Here is a 23,898-nt window from a genome sequence, read left to right as displayed (position 1 = left end):
GATCACCAGTTCAAATCCCCCGTGGGTACTTAGGTTAGTCTTAACATAGAAAAAAAAATATATAATAGATTATAATACTTAGATAAATATAAATATTATTATAATAGATTTATAAATATCAATACAATTAAAAATTAAATTATGAAATAATTAAAATTAAAAAATTATAATTCACATATATATAAATATAATATATTAAAATATTTAAATTAATATTTATATTTTAAATTAAAAAAAATATACTAATATGTAAATGTGTTGAAATTTTATTGAAATTTATTATTTAATTTACATGTAAATAAATTGTTTGTTATTTTTACTTCAATAAATATTTATATTTTCAAGATTTATTTATTGTTTTATATGACAAAAGTTATTTGTCATCTATTTGTTTGGTTGAAAGGTTTTTATCATTCAAGTGGTCTTAGGATCTTAACTTTTCATTTGGTCTAAACTTATAACCATGATATCTAAGAGTAAAGCCTTTATACATAAAAGCAACGAGGGAGGATTTGTTAGAGATAAAACAACCACCTACATACCTAAACCATTAGGGGGCATGACATGTACTAGTAGGGGGCACCTACATATCTAAACTATTAGGGGGCATGACATGTACTAGTAAGGGGCATGATATGTACGTAGATAGATGTTGTGAGGGAATGGTAAATATGGAAAACAACTATTAACAAAGAAAAACAAACATTGTTTAAAGATAAGTAGAAACAAAGTTAAAATATTGGATCTTTGATCTAGGCTATGAATATGTGATATAAAAATATTTCAGCTAATAGAGTTATATTACCCAAATAAAGTCTTCATTACTTACATAATGGAAGAGATAGCCAACACCAATATATTTTATACAAAGCTTAAAGTTATAAAAAGAAAAATTAATACTAAATTTTTCAATATTTAGATTACAGTGTATAATACATGATAAAAAATGTTTAAACTATATTAGACTAACAAAGTAAAACTCTCATTATTCACCATAGTGGAGGAGAAAGGTAGCCAACACCAACATAATCAATGTGATGAAAAGAAAAATTGATGTTCAATTTACAATATTTAGATTTTAAGTGCATAATAATAAGACTAATAAAAATTGTGTTAAGAAAGAAAATAATTAAATCTTGAACTTTAAATAAACCCATCCAATTACATTTTACTGATAAAAATGATGAAACTCAGATTAACTAGTTATCATGGCAAATTCAAAAACACGACTCGATTGATTCTACCATTTTTATGAGTTTGAAACCAAAAAATTGAATGAGTACTTTCAACTCCATGTTTTTCTTTTGTCTTTAATCATTTAGAAAAATATAGATATTAGAGTTAAGTTTATTTTATATTTTTTATTATGCTTGTACTAAAGTTATTATTGACATGTGATGAAGTAAAATTATCTATTTTTTAATTTGTATTGGTTTTCACTATTTTCATATAATAAATTATTAGTAAGGTATCTTTATTTAAATAATAATTAATTTATTATTTTAAATATAAAATTCCTTTCCTATAACAAAAAGTTAAAAATCTAATTATATTTTATATTATATTAATAAAAATATATATTTACATTCTATTATAGGTTAACAGAAATATCATAATCTTATTGATGTGTTTTTTTTAATAAACAATCTATATATATCATATATTAATCCTCACAACTATCCTAAATATGAAAAAATAAAATAAAAATATGGGAAAATTTTAAAATGTCTATTTTTATGAATGTGCATGAAGACATGGCTGAACAATAATTGTAAATACAACAATCCAATTCCCAATAAAGAAACGATGAGACATCTTCCCAATTGCAGTACACGGTTTTTTTGGTGTGTGTCATTGTTGAATGACGTGTCATCATATGTGACTTTTATGGGAAAGGGCATCCATTCATGTGTGGACGGTCCAGAATATATATACCACGTCATACATAAAAATGATTGATACTTTTTTACGCTCCCCATGATCCCTGATCGTATCTTTACGAATCTTAGAAATATAAAATGTTATTGTCAAACTCTCCCTTAAATTATTATATATTATTTGAACAAAAGTCTAGGGGAAGTTATCATTACATGAAGTACATTAATGGTGTGTGAACTCTTTTATAAAGGCATAGGAAAAGTTGTGTACTCCACTTTGAGTGGGAAAGCTGAATTGGAAATTAATAATTTCTAGCAAAAAATTATTATAGTTTTTTTTGTTTAATAATTTTTTTATTAGATTTTAAATTAGGCTTATAAAATAGGTGGTGTTTCATTACTATATATTGTGGAATTTTTTATTGAAATTCGATAAAAAGAATTTAGTTAAATTTTGTTTTTTGTTGTTTAAAATTAGTTTTTGATTGTATATATAGATTCAACACCTTCAAAAACTTTTTGGGCATTCAAAGTGTGAAGATTTCATAACTCAAACTTGTCATTCCAACAAATCATTGCTGGATTCTGGGCAAATTAGACCGGAAATATGCCAAAGAAACTTCCAAAACATATAACAAATAGATTACAAATACAAAATATATCAGGCGGTCTCTTCACTGTCGTGGTCTATCAATTGGGAATTAGACTAATGATAGTAGAGGTGTTGAATTGACCTTTTTTCTATCAAAATGAGCAAAAGTAATCCTATTGTCTAAACATCACTACACCAAGATAGACGTCTGACATTGTTATCAAAAACCTTACATACAATATGTTGCGTAATACTGGCAAGCCACAATTGTATATCATGTAAGAAAATAAAACAAAAGTTTCTTAATCATAAACATAAAACATAAAACCTATGTATGCATCAATCGTCAATTAAAAGAAGTTGTCGAGGCCATATCTTGCATCATTGGTCATGTTGAAGAGCGTCGCCCACACTAAAGATGCCTCACAATGTGCGCCAGCTAGGCATCCAGGTTGACTAGACAAGAGCGTTGGTGTTTTTGAATTTATTGGATATCGTTGAGGCATGCTATGATTTCATTGTGATCCTCGTGTTTCTCTTTGATGACACGACCCAACAGAGTTTTCATTTTGCTATTGTAGAGTGATGGAATGAAGATATTGGTTCCTACAACCCCTCGTATGGCTAGGTTTTGGGACATTGTCAGAGACTTCAACTTGAATTTCTAAATCCAAATGTGTTTGTCAATTAATTGTTGTTCAGGCTTCCAGTTGGTGAATTTCTTTTGAACTTCAAGAGGTGTGACAGAAAGATGAATTTCAGCAGCTGACTAGGCTTGGGACTAGGCTATGGGTCTGCCCAAGGAGCCTTAGGACCCAAAATTGTGCCTTAGGTGCATTATTTTCCTTGGCGTAACAATAAGAGAGGGTGGGAACCCAACACTGGAGAATTTATGAGAAGGGTGCAAAATAGAGGATGGGATAAAGGGAGGTCAAAATAGAGTAGACTAGAGTGAAAGGAACAAAGATCATGCAAACTAGAGGGGCGACTACAATGGAAATGGAACTAAGGAAGGAAATTAGCAGGGGAGAGTTAGAGAGACAACAACAATGGAGTAACAACAATTTTCTCAACCTCAATGATGTCGCCGAGAAACCTAGACCATAAAATCATAAACATATAATTGAATAGATAATACCAGCTAAAAGTGGTGGCCAATGGAGAATTTGCTAACATGCTCATTCTAAGTGATGTCTACTAAAATATGGTGTTGGCCCACTCGCTAGAGTCACTCAATCTCATCGCATGCACCCCAATGGTCATGTGCAACAAAGTGTCCAGCCAACTATGTGATTAGAGTTATGGAGGTCCAATCCATGAGGGTCTTGGCCCTCCTTCACTAGAGCATTGAATAACCAGATGTTGAGGGGGAGAAATCCCACCTACAACTTAGTGAATATGTGAAAACAACATAAAATGGTGGAACAATTTTGAGCCGGGTAAGAAGATGTGGAGGTTGCAGGGGTTTCCATATTAATTCGTTGGGTTTTCATGACTCATAGCATGTGTGATCACATGGGAAAAGCTGGACACAACATTCCCCTATTTAATTCCTTGAGAGGTGGTGGGGTGGCATGCCTCCTCCCCTCCCTTTGTGGGCTCTATTTCCAACACCGCCATCGAGATAATTTGTTTATTTATAATTATTAGAGGTTAAAATTTATTATAATTAGCAGCAGAGACAGTTTTCATAGGTTGTTGTTTTATAAATACAAGTTGATCTATTATTAGTATTCAAGAAAAATCATGTCACTTGGAATGATTTGTTGGTAGTTAGAACAAGTAAGCTTTCACCCGTACTACATGCTTCTAAGTTTCGGGTAATTAACTTGTTTTCTTACATCCAAGGAAGAAAAACCCTTAACAAAGAAATGTAATTTTAAGTCATACTCCAAAAACAACCATTTATAATTATAAAGTGAAATTTGAATTCAAGTAGTGAAAATAATATTTTTTTCTCCCTATTATTTAAGTTATATTTAATTCATTATATAATAATAAAGATAAATAATAAAATTGTATAACTATAGAAAAAAAATACACTGTTTAAGTTTGTTTTTATCAAAATTATATATAAAGACAAAAAATTAAATTCACAATCATCAAACTTAAATTTAATCCCAAATTAAGTAGCAATCATAAGTGTTTAGTATTTACAAGATAAAAAATACAATTTGTATATATTGAAAACTAGCATTAATTACAAAATCAATTGATCAAACCAATAATGTTACTCCACAACAGCTAGGATTTATCCTAGCCATTGCCAATGTTGTTCTAAGAAATTTATTGTGGGTCCCATGTTAGAGTAGAAGTTGAAATCACCATAAAGGATTCATGTCCATTAACAAGAGCTAGGTGTCGTTGATATTGTTCTATTGTTTTTCCTACATTAGAGTATAAGCTTAAATTGCTAGTTCACTAGCTAAAGCTAGGTCTCCCTGGGTGTTTGCCTACAATAGATTGTCGTTTATCCATTTCACCCTAGTTGTTGCCAAGTTGGGGGTCTAGGACATAATCTTTCCCTATGATCATCATGGATTCATTTACAAATCATGAAGAGGAATCTTGTGCTTCTCTACTCCAATATTTAAAATATGTAAGTGGTAAATGCCAAGAGAAGAAAAAAAAACATTAAAAGGGATAAGGCCATCCCTAAGCTAGAGATTATGTCTCCAAATGCAAAGAGGAAAGCCATAATATTGCATGAGGAAGCTCTTTTTGGAAAATTTGCATGCCTTTAGCCTAGTCCTCAAGAAGTCTAAGTATGGATCTCAAAGCATTGAGATATTATCACTAGCCATATCTCTAGTTATTATTGTGTCAATGGTTATTATCATTTTTTATTTAGCAACAAAGAAGAGGGGCCAAATCTTCCAATCAGGTACTTACTTCATGAGTTCTAGGGGAATATTCCTTACCCATTAGACCTTAGATTTTGGTCCAAACATGGAAATCTTAGTTGCTCCTATATGGGTGAGGTTTCCATACCTCCCAATCATTTTCTAGGATGAAGGTTATCTCAAATCTATTGGAGACAAACTTGGCCACTATATTGACCAAGTTGATCCAAAAGAAATATTTATGCTTGTGTTAGAATTTGTGTGGAATGGATTTAGAAAAGGGTTTGATAGGGGATAATTAAATCAAAATAGAGTGTTGGATTCGTCTTTAAGCCCTTGATTATGAAAAAATACCTTATACGTGTAACTCCTACCATAAGTATGGTCACATCCCAAAAAGTTTCCCAAGAATTCAAGGAACACATCCCTTTTGAAGTAGGGCCCCATTTCCCATAGCAATGATGAACAATAATAATTTAAATACATATCGAAAAGGTTTAAGAAGTATCAACGCAAAGGATCACAATTTGTAAAAAAACTTCAAAGAGGGTTCATCCCATCCACCTAGCAATAGATTTGAAGCTCTAGAACATGAGGATGTGGAAGAAGAAAGGGTAGAGATATACGCTCCAAAGACCCATTCAAATCTTAAAATTAGGCCATCATTTCAAGAACCCTCTAAATTTGAAGTTCATGAAGATCAAGAGGATGTGGAAGAGGAAATCCCAAAAAGACACCCAAATCCACTAACCAAAAAACTAAAGATCTCAGCTCGTGAAATGACTCCATTTGGGGTTTCGACACCCTCCCAAAGAAGATTCCATAAGTAGCCAAGGAGGAGTTGAACAAGAAAATGAGAAAGTGGAAGTGAAGTGCTTTGATAGTTTAGTTTCCCTTTCTCAAATGTTATCAGAGAAGACTTGCATTCCACTCCCCAATCAACAAGGGAAGGAAATCAAACCAAAAAATAGGAGAGAAAGAGACAAGAAAAAAATTTGTTGGGAGGTTAATGAACTTTGGTTGCTATATTCTATAATGGAAGAAGAAATCTGCAAAAAAAATGTTGTTTTTTTTAATAATTTTATGTAATTTGTTAAAATTTGCTTATATAAATAAGAAACAATTAATTTTAAATACACTAAGATAATGATTAAATCATTCATCTCCTTACTATGTAATTACAACCAATTTTAATAAATTATCTCCCAATTGAATTTAAACTCATATAGATCCATCTTAACCATGCATCTAACAAGAAGTGAGAGGGATCAAATCTCTTAAGTGCAAATGTCTTTTAGAGTGAAAAACTTGAATAAAAAGTTTGTACCTCTACAAATTTGATCCTTTTGAAAGCTTTATATGTTGGGTTGTGTTATATTCTTTCCACAACTAACCCACATAGTTAACCGGCAGGTTAGAAGGGGGGCATAGTCCCCCGTTCATTGCGCCAATTGCGTAGCGGGGGGAGTCACAGGGGGTTTGAGGGGTGCAGGTAACCCCACTCTATGGGGTCCAGGGCAGCGCCCCGGAAAATTTTGGTTTTGGAACCTATGTTAGGTTGGGCGGAACCCACCTATGGTTTTGTGCATGATTTTCGCACATGTTTTTGGACGCGATGGTTTTCAGTCCATGGTTTTGAACGCGATGGTTTTCATTCCATGGTATTGGATGCTTCGACATGTATAAATATGTATTATAACATTGAAAGAAACATAATGAAAAATCAATCTAGTAGTCCCAGTTTTGGGATCCAGGGAAAAACCTCTGTGTATATGTGTTTTATGTGTTATGCTCTCGCATTGTTTATTTTCTGTGTTTTAGAATTCTTATGCAGGTAAGTTCTGTACAGGGTTAAAACCTACATTTGGTATCAGAGCCAGGTTTTAGCTTTAAGGGGACGCCTTTGTTGCTGAGGGGTTTCGCTCCGGCTGTGGTAGACCCTGTTCAGTGGGAGATCTGCGAGATCGATTCTGGTGGTGAAAGAAGATAGTGAGCAATGGAAAGATAAAGATCGATAAATTTAATTGTCAGAGTTTTGAGTTGTGGAAACTCAAGATGGAGGATCTGCTGGTGGATAAAGATTAGTGGATCACGGTAGATCCGGGTACTAAACCAACAGGAGTGTCCGATGAAGAATGGAAGAAGTTGGATTGGAAGGCAAAGAGCACAATACAATTGTGTGTCTCAGATTCAGTATTGCTGAATGTATCAGGGGAAGCTACAATGAAGGCTTTTTGGGACAAGTTAGGGACTTTGTACCAATCCAAGTCTCTGGTGAATAAATTGTTCTTGTGGAAAAAGTTGTATGACCTGAGGATGAAAGATGGAGACTTGGTGACAGAACATCTGAACGCATTTAATACTGTGGTAAGTCAGTTAGCATCTGTTGATATTAAAATTTCAGATGAAGATAAGTGCATCAATTTGTTGTGCTCTCTACCAGATTTGTGGGATAGTATGGTTATTGCAATAGGTAGCAATGCAACTACTTTGCAGTTTGATGAAATAGTCTCATCCTTGCTAGTGGAGGAGATGAGACGGAAAAAATATGGAGAGCCAAAATGGTGATGCCTTGTCTGTATGAGGACGGTCTCAGAATAGAAACAAAAATAAGTCATCGAGTGGGAGATCTAAATCTAGAGGGAGATCTAAATCTCCAAGAAAACCTGTAAAGGTGGTGTGCTGGAAATGCGGAAAGAAAGGGCACTACAAAAGGGATTGTAAATCTAAAGCTCTTGATAAAGGAAAGGGATCTGATGATGCTCCTTCTGCAGAGGCGAAAACCACCTCAGATGAAGGTGGGGATGTGTACTTGGCTTCTTCAAGTACACATGTAGATCATGAGGCATGGTTGATTGACTCAGGTGCATCCTTTCACTTCACTCCCCATAGAGACTGGTTCTGTGAGTATGAGAAATACGATGGTGGTGATGCCTTCTTAGGGGATGATAGGAAGGCTAGAATTATTGGTCGTAGAAAAGTAAAGTTGAAGTTGCAAGGTGGAAGGGTTATAACACTTCTGGGTGTTCTGCATATTCCTGCATTAGCCAGAAATCTGATTTCTGTAAGCAAGTTGGATGATGCAGGTGTAAAAACAGTGTTCGAGGAGGATACTTGCAAGATGGTTTAGGGAGCACTGGTATTGATGCGGGGAGTTTGGATTGGAACTTTGTACAAGCTGCGAGGTAGTAATGTTGTTGATGGATGCAATAGTTCTGTGGTTCCTGAAAGTGGAGCAGAAAATCTAGTGGTCTCTAGAGAGAAGACCATGTTGTGGCATCAAAGGCTTGAACATATTGGAGAGAAGGGCCTTCAAATACTTCATGATAAAGGTATGGTAGAAGGTATGAGTAATAACTCTCTAGATTTTGATTTCTATGAAATTTGTGTATATGGGAAGCAGAATCGGGTGAGTTTCCCCTCTGGTGGTAAGAGGGCGAAACAAATATTAGAGCTTGTGCACAGTAATGTGTTTGGACTTGTGAAGGTTCCATTACTGGGTAAGTCTGTGTACTATGTATCATTTACAGATGACTTCTCAAGGAATACATGGATATATTTCCTTAAGAAGAAATCTAAAGTCTTTGACAGGTTTAAAGAATTTAAGGCTTTGGTGGAAAACCAAACAGAGAAGAAGATAAAGGTGTTGAGGACAGATAATGGTGGAGAGTTTTGCAGTAAGGAATTTGAAGAATTATGTAAGAAGTGTGGTATAGCACGGCAGAAGACTACTCCATATACACGTCAAAAAAATGGAGTTGCAGAAAGAATGAACAAGACGTTGATGGAAAGGGCAAGAAGCATGCTCAGTGGTGTCGAGTTAGGACAAGAATTCTGGGCAGAGGCGGTGGAGACAACATGTTACCTAGTCAATAGATCACCTTCATTAGTGTTGGAGGATAAGACTCCACAAGAGGTATGGACTGGTAAGAAACCCTTTCTTTCACATTTGATGGTATTTGGATGTGATGCATATGTACATGTTCGAAAGGAGAAACGAACCAAGTTGGATAGTAAATCTGAAGAGTGCATCTTTATTGGGTATAAGGATGGTTTAAAGGGTTATAAGCTTTGGAACCCAGTAATAAGGAAGGTTGTGTACAACCGAGATGTGGCGTTCGGAGAGGTGAAAGATGTTATTAAACATGAAGTCCAACCAAAGGAACCTGAGAAGATAGAGTTTGAGCTAAAGGAGGAAGAATCAAACTCTACAGCAGAGGACAAATCAGAAGATGAAACGCCACAAACTCCGGGTGTAAGAAGATCAGTTTGAGAAAGAAGGCAGCCAGAAAGGTATAGTCCATCTGCTTTCTGTTCAAATTTTGCTTTATCTATTACTAATGATGATCCCAGAACTATGAAGGAAGCAGTAGATTCCGAGGATGGAAAACTCTGGAAAGAGGCCATGGTTGATGAAATAGCATCTTTGCACAAAAATGAGACTTGGGATTTGGTGGAGTTGCTGGCTGGAAGGAAACCCATTGGCAGCAAATGGGTGTTCAAGAAGAAGACAAATGCAGAAGGAAAGGTGGAGAAATACAAAGCTCGGTTGGTAGCAAAAGGTTATTTCCAGGTGTTGGGAATTGATTTTGGTGATATTTTTTCTCCTGTTGCCAAGGTAACTTCTATTAGATTACTTTTATTTGTTGCTGCTGCTTTTGATTTTGAGGTAGAATAGATGGATGTGAAGATAACATTTCTTCATGGGAATATGGAAGAGGATATCTACATGAAGCACCCTGAAGGTTTTGCGGTGAAGGGTAAGAAAGAACTGGTATGCAAGTTAAAGAAGTCTATGTATGGGTTAAAACAGTCACCAAGGATGTGGTATTATAAATTTGATAAATTTATACGGGGACTTGGCTTCACCAGAAGCAACGCAGATCACTGTGTGTATTTTAAATTAATTGGTGACCATGTTATTTATCTGGTCTTGTATGTGGATGATATGTTGCTGGTTGGAAATGACAAAGAAATTATCCAGGATTTGAAGACCCATTTGTCCTCCAAATTCGACATGAAAGATCTTGGTGCTGCAAACTATATTTTGGGCATGGAAATTAAAAGAGATCGTACAAAGAGGGAGCTCTGGTTAAACCAGAGGAAGTATGTCAAGACAATATTGCAAAGGTTTAATATGCAGGATAGTAAACTGGTGAAGTTTCCTATTCTTGTAGGTGTAAAGTTATCTGTCGAACAGTGTCCCAAGACACAAGAAGAGGAAGAGGACATGTCCCATGTTCCATATGCAAGTGCAGTCGGTAGCCTGATGTATGCAATGGTCTGTACTAGACCAGACATTGCACATGTAGTGGGAGTATTGAGCAGGTTTATATCAAAACTAGGGAAGGAGCATTGGACAACAGTGAAGCGGGTTTTCAGGTATTTGCATGGCACTAGTGATTATGGTTTGTGCTACCAAGGAAGACCAGGATTGGACAGAGTGTTGGATATTCGTGGCTTTGTTGATGCAGACTGGGTTGGAGATCTGGATTAGAGAAGATCTACAAGTGGGTATGTGTTTAACCTATTTGGAGGTGTAGTTAGTTGGATGAGTAAGAAACAATTTGTAGTGGCACTACCAACTACAGAGGCAAAATACATGGCAACCACTCATGCAAGCAAGGAAGCAGTTTGGTTGCAGAGATTGTGTTCAAGTATGGGGTTAGTACAGGGAGCTATAAGGATAGACTGTGACAGCCAAAGTGAAATTTTCTTGGCAAAGAACCCCGCATATCATTCAAAAACAAAGCACATTGATGTTCAGTATCACTTTGTGAGGGATATGATAGAAGACAAAAAGGTGTTGCTGGTAAAGGTGGACACATTGAAGAATACTGCAGATGCATTGACAAAATTTGAGCTCCGAGAAGTTCTCTTGGTGTAAAGAAACAATGGGCGTTGCAGGGCTGGATAAATGACTAGGCTCTCTTGTGGCCCCCTGTGGAAAGAAAACAACAAGTGGGAGAATGTTGGGTTGTGTTATATTCTTTCCATGACTAACCCACGTAGTTAACCGGGGGGTTAGAAGGGGGGCAGAGCCCCCCCTCCGTTGCGCTGATTGCGTAGTGGGGGGAGTCACAAGGGGTTTGAGGGGTGCAGGTAACCCCACTCTATGGGGTTCGGACAGTGCCTCGGAAAATTTTGGTTTTGGATTCGATGTTAGGTTGGGCGGACCCACCTATGGTTTTGTGCATGATTTTCGCACATGTTTTTGGACGCGATGGTTTTCGACCCATGGTATTGGATGCTTCGGCATGTATAAATATGTATTATAACATTGAAAGGAACATACTGAAAAATCAATCTGGTAGTCCCGGTTTTAGGATCCAGGGGAATATCTGTGTATATGTGTTTTATGTGTTATGCTCTCACATTGTTTATTTTCCGTGTTTTAGAATTCGTATGCAGGTAAGTTCTATACGGGGTTAAAACCTACAATATATATATATATATGTATATATATATATATATATATATATATATATGTATGTATATATATGTATATATATATAAGAAAGCCTACCTCCACTAGTTTGTTGGAGCATATGGATTGGAAGGAATAAAAAATTCTTTGATAACACAGGTTTTCACCAGGAACAAACTACAACCCAAATCATTGCCATTTATGAATTGAGTTGGAGTTGATTGAGAAACAAATAATGCGGTCCATCGTTGAGGAACAAATAGATTACTCTAGGCCATGGGCCTATTTCAATGGCTCATCACAAGATGGTTGATGTGGTGGTGAAGCAATTCTATATATCAATGCACAACACAACTTCAAGCTTAAAGCCCATTTAGGACGCAGAGAAAACAACTTTTCCAAACTCATGAGCCTCAAATTATTATTATTTTTTGTAGTAGAAAAGAACATTAGACATATCCAGATCTTTGATGCTTCAAAAACTATTGTTAGTTGGTTCAATGAATCTTCAATATGCCACATGTACACACTACTACCAGTTCTGGAAGAAGTTCTTTTGATCTAACATAATTTTGACTAAATTTTCATGCCTACACATTTACATGGAAAGGAACACAATTTTCGACGTGTTATCCAAGCAGGGTGCATAGCAAGATTGGGGGATATGGAGGATTTCAGAAACAGAAAATGATGAGCATTATTATTATTATCACAAACCCTTCACTAATGGAGGGAAAGAAATAGTTGAAGGAAACTAATGACAAACATACAACTTTATTTTTGCTTATATGCATGTATATATTTTTGAACAATGACTATATGATGTTACATATTTTTGGATAAGCCATGAGCCTCACTGTGACCGGTTGTAACTTACACTTATATATATATGTGTGTGTGTGTGTGTGCACTTGGTATATATATATATGTGTGTGTGTGTGTGTGTGTGCACTTGGTGACAATGGTTTGCACCCTCATAGCAAGGAACAATTTTTGGCTACTAGAATATGTAATTTTCATCATCTTTTTTCCTTTTTGAAAAAATATATATAAACCACCTGCAATTTTTCATTGTTTAAGTTGCATTTTCACCTGTATATAAAATGGATTCAACGTCTTCAAAATTTACTTTTTTTAAAACTACTTTATTTGTCTATAAGTTAATATAAGATTATGTTATTTCATATTTCTTATGGACATCTAAATTTTTACGACTTCTCCTTAATATAAACACTATTATTGATATTTTATAATACTTTTAATTAAACAAACCACATACACATATTATATAAATCATTTCTTTATTTAAATAATATATATATTTTTTGTTAAAAAACCATGTAAATTCAAAATGGAATTACATATCTCTTCTATATTCTCAATGTAAAATAATCTTCCATAATCAATTATTTTTTTAAAAACAAAAAAATCATATTAATTTTTTATATTAAAATATTATATGATAAAGTAAGATATATGTGGGTAGATTGGAAACACTCTTCCTAAATTATATTTATTAATATTTCCAAGAATATTTTATCAGCGAAAGTTTAATAAAAAAATATTATATATAAAATATATATTTATGATGACAATATTATGGATTATTGAGATTAATATTAGTATATAAAATTTTTGAAAAATAAAAATAATTATTTTATTTTATTATAATATTTTTAAGAAAAGTAAATTATATTAAATTTTTTATTTTTAATAAATTAATATAATATATGTTTTGAAAGTAAGATATAAATTTAAATATTTTAATTCTTAATTTTTTCAAATATTTTTTTTAATTATTTTAAATTTATTAAATAAAAAAACACATAATAACTTATATTATTTTTACTTTTTATATATTAAAAGATATATGTGAGTTGCGATCCAATTCTAACCATCTTTAATAAATTATTTCCAGTTGGAATTAAATTAATTAATAAAAGACATAATAACTTATATTACTTTATATATATTAAATATGTTGCGTGATAAAGTGAAATATTTGGGGCAACACTATAAATTATTTCCATTTGGAATTAAATTAAATAATAAAAAACATAATAACTTATTTTATTATATATATATTATAAATGTTAGGTGATAAAGTGAAATATATGTGGGTAAATGGGAAACACTTTTTTAATCACGTTAATTAATATTTTATGAATATTTTATAAATTTAAAAATTATTATCAATAAATATATTTTTATGATGATAATAATATTTATGAAAATAATATGAGTTACGTGCATCTGTGGTCTGGCTTGTTGATATCAGGTGCACACATTCTTTATATTTTTTTAATACATATCTGCTCATATATTTGCAAGTATGAATAATTCACGACAATTGCCAAAGATGATCAAAGGTAGACCTAGCACAGTTACTCTACATAGCCTCTATGAGTATAAAGAGTCTTTAGAGACAACGTAGAGAAGAAAGAGAAGTCAAGCTACAAACAGAGTTAGCAGCCTTGCTGGAAAATAAATTCATATCTCTTGAAGACAAGATCTAAAAACAAATAGAAAATAAAATAGAACTGTTGGAGAATAAGATGGAGGCAATGGAGACTATGTTGCGGGTTATAAAAAACAAAATCAAGATATGAACCAAACATCCCAACAAGTAGATGGTGATACTTTAAAGAGTCTTAAAATGAAGGACATGATTAAAGAGCTAGAAGAAAAAGTTAATAGCCACCTCACCCTAAATAGTGTAGCAGGTAAATTAGATTTCAAACCAATTAAAGATGAAATGAAAAAATTGATAGAATTAGACTATGAGCATAAAAAAAGGGCCTTGAACCTTATAATTTTTGGTTTGAAAGAGGAGGTAGATGATGATACTTTAGCCATAGCCTAGACAGAATTACATAACAGATTACAAATTGAAACAACGTGTCTCACAGAAGCAACAAGGTTGGGGAGACTAACTGAGAATAAAGGAAGGTTGATCCAAATAAAGGTGAGCTCACTGACCATAAGTATGACATACTTAGTAAAACCTCAAGTCTAAAGGAATGGGAATATTTATAAATGAAGATCTCATTCCAGAAGATCAACCAGAATTGAGAAAGGAGGTTCAAAAGGTAAAGGAAGCTAGGAAGGAAGGAAAATGGGCAATAATTAGAAATAGAAAAGCCGTTATTTGAGATAGAAACCAAAAAGATAATAATAAATAACAATTCAACATGCTCCGGATTCTTTCTTGGAACTGTCAGGGCTTTCCATGGAACAAAGGCCCCCAGCTAAGTTGGATCGCGAATGATGTTGATATTATTTTGCTTGTTGAAACTTGGGAGCACGAAGAATCTAAGGCCCCTAACATAGATGGCTTTACATTATGGTCTACTTGGAATAAGCGACCCTCCCATAGATGCATTTGGGGTCTCCCCGTGCTAGGATTTATAAAGATGACCCTTACAACCAATATAGTTGGATAGAAATTACTGACATTTATGATAAAAAGACCTACATAACAATCTTTTATTCCCCCCCATCAATTCTAACTTCTATAAGAAAAAGAATCTAGATAAAAATAGTCCTTACAATGGTTTAGAGAATGATATTTCTAGCCTAAGGAATGAAGGCAATATCCTTTTAATGGGTGACTTTAATGCTCGAACTTCAAGAAACCAAGCTATTCTTCTAAGCAATCATTCCAACCCTAATCCTCTTTGGTTAGACGAAGACCTTCGTCTGGCTAGCCGATACAAAAGGAACTCTGAAGACCTCAGTCGGAGCTAGTCAAACTATGTAGTGCTCAGGATCTCATAATTTGCAACGGTCTAAAGAAGTGGCTCAATTCTAGCCAAATGACCTGCATCCATGGGCTTGGTAGCAACGTGGTAGACTATGTTATCTTCGATCTCCCTCTATACAACAAAATAAAAATTTTGACATCTTAAACGACCACGAACCTAACTCTGATCATAGGCCTTTACTTATAACTCTCAATTTTGTCATGCATATAGATCCCACAGAAGATAATCCTTATAGCCAAAAGAAGTTAATATTTGATAGAAATAAAAAAGATCTATTTCTAAATGAATTAAAAACTAATTTGCTTCCTTTATCTAGTATAGACAACATAGAAGATCTCTATCATAATTTTACTACAACCCTCTCATATTCCATTAACAAGTTCTCAATTGAAGTTTCAAGTAATAAAAGAAATAGCAAAACCAACCCATGGTATGACAAAGATTGTAAAAGTGCGAGGAGAGCAATTAAGGAAGCTGTTGATGAATCTCTTAAAATTGGCAAGATAAAAATATACAGAGCCCTAACTAAAAGGAAAAAAAAAGGCAGTATATTCGTAAAAGACAAGAGAATCTCTTACACCTCTCTAAGGTAGCTCCTAAGAAATTCTGGAGGTAGATTCTAACTAGGAAAAATAAAGATAGTAATAAAGTTGCTTTACACGACTGGAATTCCTATCTTAAAAAGCTTTATGAATCTCCAAATGCCATGGATAACTTTGAAACCCTGCTCACAACAAAAGAAGTTTTCTCATTAGAAGACATTGATTGTGGGGTTAATCGCTTGGCTAATGGGAAATCTAAGGACATTGAAGGTTACCAGGTGGAAATCTTAAAAATTGGAGGTCCTGTCCTCATCCCCCACATTCACAAACTTTTTAATCAAGCGATCAAGCAAGGGTTCCCTAATCATGGACTCAAAGCCTCATTATCCCTATTTTTAAAAGTGGGGATACAAATAACCCCTCTATTCATCAAACAATTATGATCAACCCTCTCCTAGCCAAGTTATATAATATTATTTTGGAAAGGAAGTTGAGCATATGGCTTGAAAGTGAAGGTAAGTGGGCTAAAGGCCAAGTGCGTTTTAGAAAGTAGCACTCAACAACAGACCACCTCGTTATGCTTAGGATCATTGTGGAGGAATGTCGCAATGATAAATCCAATCTCTTTTGTTTCTTTGTGGGCTTTATAAAGACTTTCGATACGGTTCCTACAAACAACTTTTGGAACAGATTAGAAGAGATAAAGGTTCCTTTCGAGTTGAGAGCTGTCACTATAAGGTTATATGAGAATGTAATTTCTAAGTTAAAGAGCAATGAGGGGTGGTGAAAAGATATTAAGTGTAATATTGGAGTTAAACAAGGTTGCCCCCTCTCCCCTACCCTATTTGGCATTTACATAAACAAGATAGAAGTTGTTTAGAGGAAGCAGGATGTGTTGGCACGATCTTAGCTAGGATAGTCATCATCCTTCTTCTCTACGCTGATGATATTGTTCTTCTTGCAAGGTGCCCATTTGATCTTGATAAGCAACTTATACTTCTTAAGGATTTCTGCTCTAGCATGGGTATGATTGTTAACATTGACAAAACAAAAGTTATGATTATCAAATCCAAGAAGGACACTTACGCTAATTTTATGTATGACAATAGTAACTTGGAGGAAGTGTCTTCCTACAAGTACTTAAGAATTGATATTCATCACAAGCTCATATGGAACTATAACATTGAGAAAAGGATTAATGGGGGATGGAAAGTTTATTTTGGTCTTGAAAATAATTGTAAAACAACAAACCTCGTAATGTGGGATAGAAAGAAGTTCCTCTTTGAAACTTTTGTCACTCCGGTTATCTTATATGGATGTGAGGTTTGGGGTTGTAGCATCTCTAAAGAATCCCGGAGAAAGATTGAGCAAATCCAGAAGCGTTTTATAACGTATAACCTCAAAATTAAAAGCAACACACCCTATCCTATTTTCCTTATAGAAGTGGGTCTTTCCCCTATTGAGAGCCTAACTATGACTAGGCTTTTGTTGTACAAGCACAAACTCAATAACATAAGAGACCATATACTTCCTAAGCTAGCTTTAAATTCAAGCCAAAACCACCTAAGGCTCAAACGAGGTTGGTATAAAGACACTAGGGCCTGGTTAAACCATTGGGAGATCGACGAGAATGTTGCATTGCAAAACATTAATAACATTAAAAATATTGTTACTTCTAAGTTCAAAGAAAAAATGTGGCGTGAGAAAGATTTAGCAGCTAAAAGAAAATTAAGATATTATAAGGAGGTCATCCACCCCACCCTAGAAGATCAAAAGTATCTCTCTATTTTAACTATCTCAAAGAAGAAAATTAATATAGCCAAGATTAGAATGAACTCCCATGAGTTCCATAGTGAAACGGGTCGTTGGGCAGTTCTTAAAACACCATGGATGTAAAGGTTCTGCGATCTCTATGAGAATACAAACATCGAGGATGAAAATAACTTCCTCTTAGAGTGCCCCGCATACAACCACATTAGATCTTAGTTTCAAAATCTTTGTTGCAACACTAACCTTCCTAGCCTTTTACACTGTCAAAATTACAGTGAGCTCGGGAGGCTTCTCTCCAAGCTTTTTGAGCATAGGAATAAAATCTTAAATCAAACTAAATAATTCATTGCTTTAGGTCTGATAGACCAAAGTTTGGTCTCAGTGGACACTAACCACCATCATCATCATTATAACAATATTATAGGTTATTGAGATCAATATTGATAAATAAAATTTTAAGAAAATAAAAATAATCATTTTATTTTATTATAATGTTTTTAATAGAAATTATATTAATTTGTTTTAATATAATATAAGTTTTGAATGTAATTTAAATGTTTTAAGTTTATATATATAGAAATTTATTTAAAATTCGATGGAATTGTAAATTTGAGTCATTGATTTTGTATAATTTAAAGTTGTCTAACTATGGCGAGATATAACTATACTGATATTGTAATTTTCATTATTTAAAATGTATTTTTAAATGTATAAATTGATTCTATCTCTTGAAAAACTTTGAGGTACTAGAAATGAAACATTGTGCAACTCAAACTTACTATTCAAGCAAATACCTGTCACATTTGGATTTGGAGAATATACTTAAAAAAAAATGTACAACAAATAAATTAAGCTTAAAAAAAATCCTCTATAAATTTTTAAATATTGAATTCATTTATACATTTAAAAATATAATTTAAGTATTAAAAATTATAACTCACCAAAAATTATATTACTAAATTTTAATAAAAAACCCAAAACATAAACTTTTAAGTTAAATCAAACCTTTATTTTTATTATTTAAATAATAAAAAACATAATAACTTATATTATTTTATATATATTAAATATGTTAGGCCATAAAGTGAAATATATGTGGGTAAATTGGAAACACTTTCCATGTTAATTAATATTTTGACATTTTTTTTAATATCTTATAAATGAAAATTTAATTAAAAATTATTATCAATAAATATATACTTATGATTATAATAATATTATGTGTTATTGAGATTAATATAGATAAATAAAATTTTAGGATAATAAAAATAATCATTTCATTTTATTATAATATTTTTAATAAAAGTTATATTAATTTGTTTTAATATAATATATGTTTTTAAATGTAATTTAAATGTTTTAAGTTTATGTTATATATATATATATATATATATTATTTATTTAAAATTTGATGGAAATGTAAATTTGAGTTGTTGATTTTGATTAATTTAAAGTTGTCTACTTATTGTGAGATATAATTTTGGTGATATTGTAATTTTTATTATTTGAAATGTATAAATAGATTCTATCTCTTGAAAAACCTTGAGGCACTAGAATTGAAACATTGTGCAATTCAAACTTGCAATTAAAACAAATACCCGTCTTTGGAGTTGGAAAATATGCTCAAAAAAGGTCAAAACTGTACAACAGATAAATTAAGCTTAAGAGAAGTCCTCCATATATTTTGAAGTGTTGAATTCATTTATGCATTTAAAAATGTAATTTAAGTATTAGAAAACTATAACTCACCAAAAATTATATTACTAAATTTTAATAAAAAACCAAAACATAAACTTTTAAGTTAAATCTAAACTTTATTTTTTATTATTTAAAAATAAAATATTTTTTATTATTTAAAAATAAAATATTTTTATTTAATAATTTTGTATTATTCATTTTAATATAGATTAATAATTTTAATATAACGTTTCTATATAATTTCAGTACAATCTTTCTATTTTAAGATCTCATAATCTTTCTATTTTAAGATCTCATAAAACTATTCATTAGGACACTAGAAATAAAATTGTTAACCCATATCACTTTAAACCAAAAAAACACAATATATACATAAATTACTAAAACTAATGGTTCTTATAAATAATTTTAACATAATGTTTTTGTAAAATTTCACTATAATCTTTCTATTTTAGGATATCATAAAATTATTCATTAGTACAAGTAGAAAGGCTTGGATATAATGGAGAAAGAAATTAGTAAGTTGTTTAGATTGTGATTTTATTTAGGTCCTAGATCCTATTTCCTAGGAGTTGGTTCTGATCTCTCTAAACAGAATGTAATCACTTAAATACGTGTAATTTTGATTGTTTGATCAATGAAAGAACAATGTTGTTTTGCAGCATCCAGGTGCTCTCCCCTGAAAGTTGCGTGATTCATTCACCAAACTTTGTCTTCCTAGTATTTAAATTGGTATCAGAACGCTCATGGAGCATAGTCCTCTTATGGTGAAGTGGTGTTGTCCTGTCACTCTAAGTGAGGCAACAACTTGTAATGACAACAGAGTCTTAGTGAGGGTATTCAACGTTGAAGAGCCAAGTGGTATTAATTGAGTTTGAAAGGTGTGTGTAGCATCGTTTGGAGGGATTTTGTTATTGGCAGGTGTGTCGCTGATCATGACAATGCATAAATCGTTTGAAGTGCTCACCTAGAAATTAGAGGAGTGTCAATTGCAATCAAGACTTGAGTGTTGGTGATTGGTACCCTAAGCATTGGAGAGGTAATGTTTGTGGCATTGACCGAGAGAGGCAAGATCCGACTTGTGTTGTGTGTGTAGCATCCAACATAGATTTGGCAACGGTGTTGCGATTGTGGGGGTAACATTGTGGATTTTCCGAAGTAGTGGGTTGAGAGGTGGACTATGTGAGTTGTATGTAGTCACGTTGCTATCAACGTGAGATCTATAGAATTTGAGGAGTATCTAGTTGAATGTTGAATGTTGCTCATTTAATGTTGAATGTTTTGCCTGCTTGGAGAAGTGGAAAATGAGGCGTTTCGACCACAAATTCGTTCTAAGGTTGGAGTGTCGAGCCAAGTAGGGGTCGGTTGGTGCCATAACCAAAGGATAATTTAATGAAGGAGAAGCTCGTTCGATAATTACAAAGGAGGCAACAGAGTTTGATGGAGTGGGCACATCATCCACGTGACTGAAATCGAGAGCTAAGATGTGTAGATTGTTAGTTGTGCTTTCGATGAACTTGTTAAACATAAATTGACTTCCGAGTAGCAGCAATGGTAACTTATTTAAACTGATAATTGGAGTTGACTAGTGCTAGAGGAACCAACACATTTTTGCACAGTGGGAAAGTACGTTGATCGAGGGTAGCTTTTGAAATTCCAATTTTTTTGCAATTCATCGCAACAACTAAGGATTGAGAGGTGCACTGGTTGTAGATGATTAAGATATTTTAACTTCAAGGATGCATGTAGAATTGCATATAATAGAGCATTTTAACCATGAAACTTAAACCACATGAAAAGAAGTGGAAAAACATAAGCAAACATGAGATCAAAGACACAATGATTTGATTACGAAGTTCACCCAATGTGGGCTATGTCTCTGGGCCCTACTCAATAGTGGGGAGGCCTTCTTTCATTAAGTGGCATAAAAGAAATTATTTAAAAGAAACTTTACAAAAATGACCCTTATACCTCCAATTCGGATGATGGCCTGAAAATGGAGATCTCAGTTGGAGAAACGGATGTCACCACTGGATTCCTGGTGAAAAATCGTGCAAAGTTGACTATAAACTTGCTCAATTCTGACAATGTCCCCTTTGGCCCTCTAAGGAATCTTTAAGGAATATTATTAATGCCCCTCTTAGGGTTCCAACCCTAGACCTACTCCTAGTTCCACACCTCCAGGTTCCGACCTCAGCCTCCACTTTTTTGGTCGCTGAGCAAGTGAATTTGGTTTTTATATAAAATCTCGGGAAGACTTGCCAAAGCATTGGTTGTTGGCCCAACGGTGGCAGAGTATAATAAGTCGGGGGTGGTCGGTGTTCAAACCCCCACAACACCCCACATAACATATAATATTTTGACATATTCATATTTGGTTAATTTTTTTTTTAACTGTCAGCAGAATTGACTGTGACTGGCATGTGTTTGTTTGTAATGCGGGATTGCCCGTTGGTGGGTTGGGCGGGTTCGACCCCGCCAATCCCATACTATTTATATCATATGTGAGGCCCAGGTGTGGGGAGGGTCTATTGGGGGTGGCCTGCCCACCCCACTTTTAATACAATCCAATAACGATTTGCGGGGGTGACGGTGTTATAGACATTTTTGTGCCTTACAGCATTGAGCATGAAATGTCCATAATCTAAGGGATCCAAAGTCCCTAAACATGTTGTTCCTACCCCTAGAGGAACAAGGCTAACAAACCACAACAATTCACAGAAGTTCTCCACTAGAAACTGCTCAAAAACAAGTCATTTCAGGATCAATTCAGTGGCTCCACTAGCTGTATGCGCTGAATGTCAAAGGCAACACTGGCTACCTGCACTGCAACGCAGGTAGAAGCACTACCAGGGTGCGCTGAGCGAGAGTTGACAAATGGCAAGTTCATTACAAGAGGTGTCAAGACCCAGGAAGCTTCCAGAATCTTCCTCAATGACACTTGCCTCAGTGAATTCGACTGGTGATGAGTAAGAGGTTCCCAATCTCCAAGTGGAAGCAAGAACCTCCAAGTGGAATCAAGAACTGACAGAGGGAGAGGACACTAGTCAGATCTCAAGCTGACTCATCCTCTCTCCAAACATCTATATATGGATCTCTCCTCCATGAGATCTAGGGGCTGGAATTTTGTTATTGCAAAGAATTGCTGTTGGTTTGAGATTGGAATCATTGGGTGCTAAATGCTTTGAAGGGGGTGAAGATAGGAATTCCATTTGCTGGGAAGGAGATGCTGGATTGGAGCCCTCTGGGTTGTATCTCTTCCTGAACCTTGTTATTTATCAATAAAGCTATCTTGGTTTCTCCTATATACTGATGTATCTTTGATGTATGATTGCATTAGTATGTTTAGTTTATTTCTAATCCTGAACTAGTTATGAATATGAATCCATGTCTTGTGTAGTGTTCTCTTCTTGTGATCTAGCAGAAACCTTTTGAAGCTGGGCGAGCGAGAAGGCAAGTAGCTGGGAACCCTCAAAGAGAAGAGAGACCGGATCGAGGGACAAACGGAAGACACCGGTTAGTCCATCTATCTCTCTTCATTCTTAATTCATAAAGGAAGAATACTAGAATAGCTGTCTCTGTTTGTTGCTAAGGCACTGTCACACCTTAGGTGGATAGGATCATCCTGCATAGGCATTTTTCCCCACAACAAATTGGCGACTCCGCTGGGGAGATCTGTTTAGTCATTTTATTTGTGTTTCTATCATTGTTTATTTTATAGACTCAACAGCAACAATCGAACTGCATCTGCTATTCTTAGATGCAAAGTAGACAGCTGCTGCTTTGATCCAATCACTGGATTTGTCTATGATCTGAACAATGGACTCACAAATGATTTGATGATCCTTTGTGATAGATCTTAGCCCTTCCTCAAAGCATCCCTTTGATTGTACCTTGCTTGTTGCTTTGATTTGGCCTGAAACTGTAGATTAAATAGAAAACTGTGACCCAGAACCCAGTGAGAAACTCTCGTTTCTCCTTCAGCGTAGACCCTGTGAAGAGGTTCTGCATTTCAACGCAGGTCCCGTGAAGGCTACCTGCGCTGAATGTCAAAACCTCTGTGTTAGGGGTGCGTTGATCCAGTTAGGCCTCGTGCAGCTGGGGTTCTCTGCTCTGTTTTGCCTTGTTTTGATCTCTGATTTTTGCAGCCTGTAACCAGCATAGGTACCAGTCTGATAACTCCTTTTCTCTGCTTAGATTCTGCCTCTTTTTGTACAAAAAGACTGTGAGTGTTTTTATGTGTTTGTGGTGTCATTTACAGTTTTCCTTTGCATGAGTGAAATAATCATCCTGTAGCCCTTGATTCAGATCTGTTGATTGTGATCTTAGGAGAGAGTTCATTGGCTGTTTGCAGTTGATTATACATTTACTTTTGCTTTTGGTTT

This window comes from Pinus tabuliformis, chromosome 5_1 (assembly GCF_031772625.1).
Source record: "Pinus tabuliformis cultivar Carrire ecotype Pingquan chromosome 5_1, CPIR1, whole genome shotgun sequence".
Lineage (NCBI taxonomy): Eukaryota > Viridiplantae > Streptophyta > Pinopsida > Pinales > Pinaceae > Pinus > Pinus tabuliformis.
Note: the sequence above shows the minus strand (reverse complement) of the source record.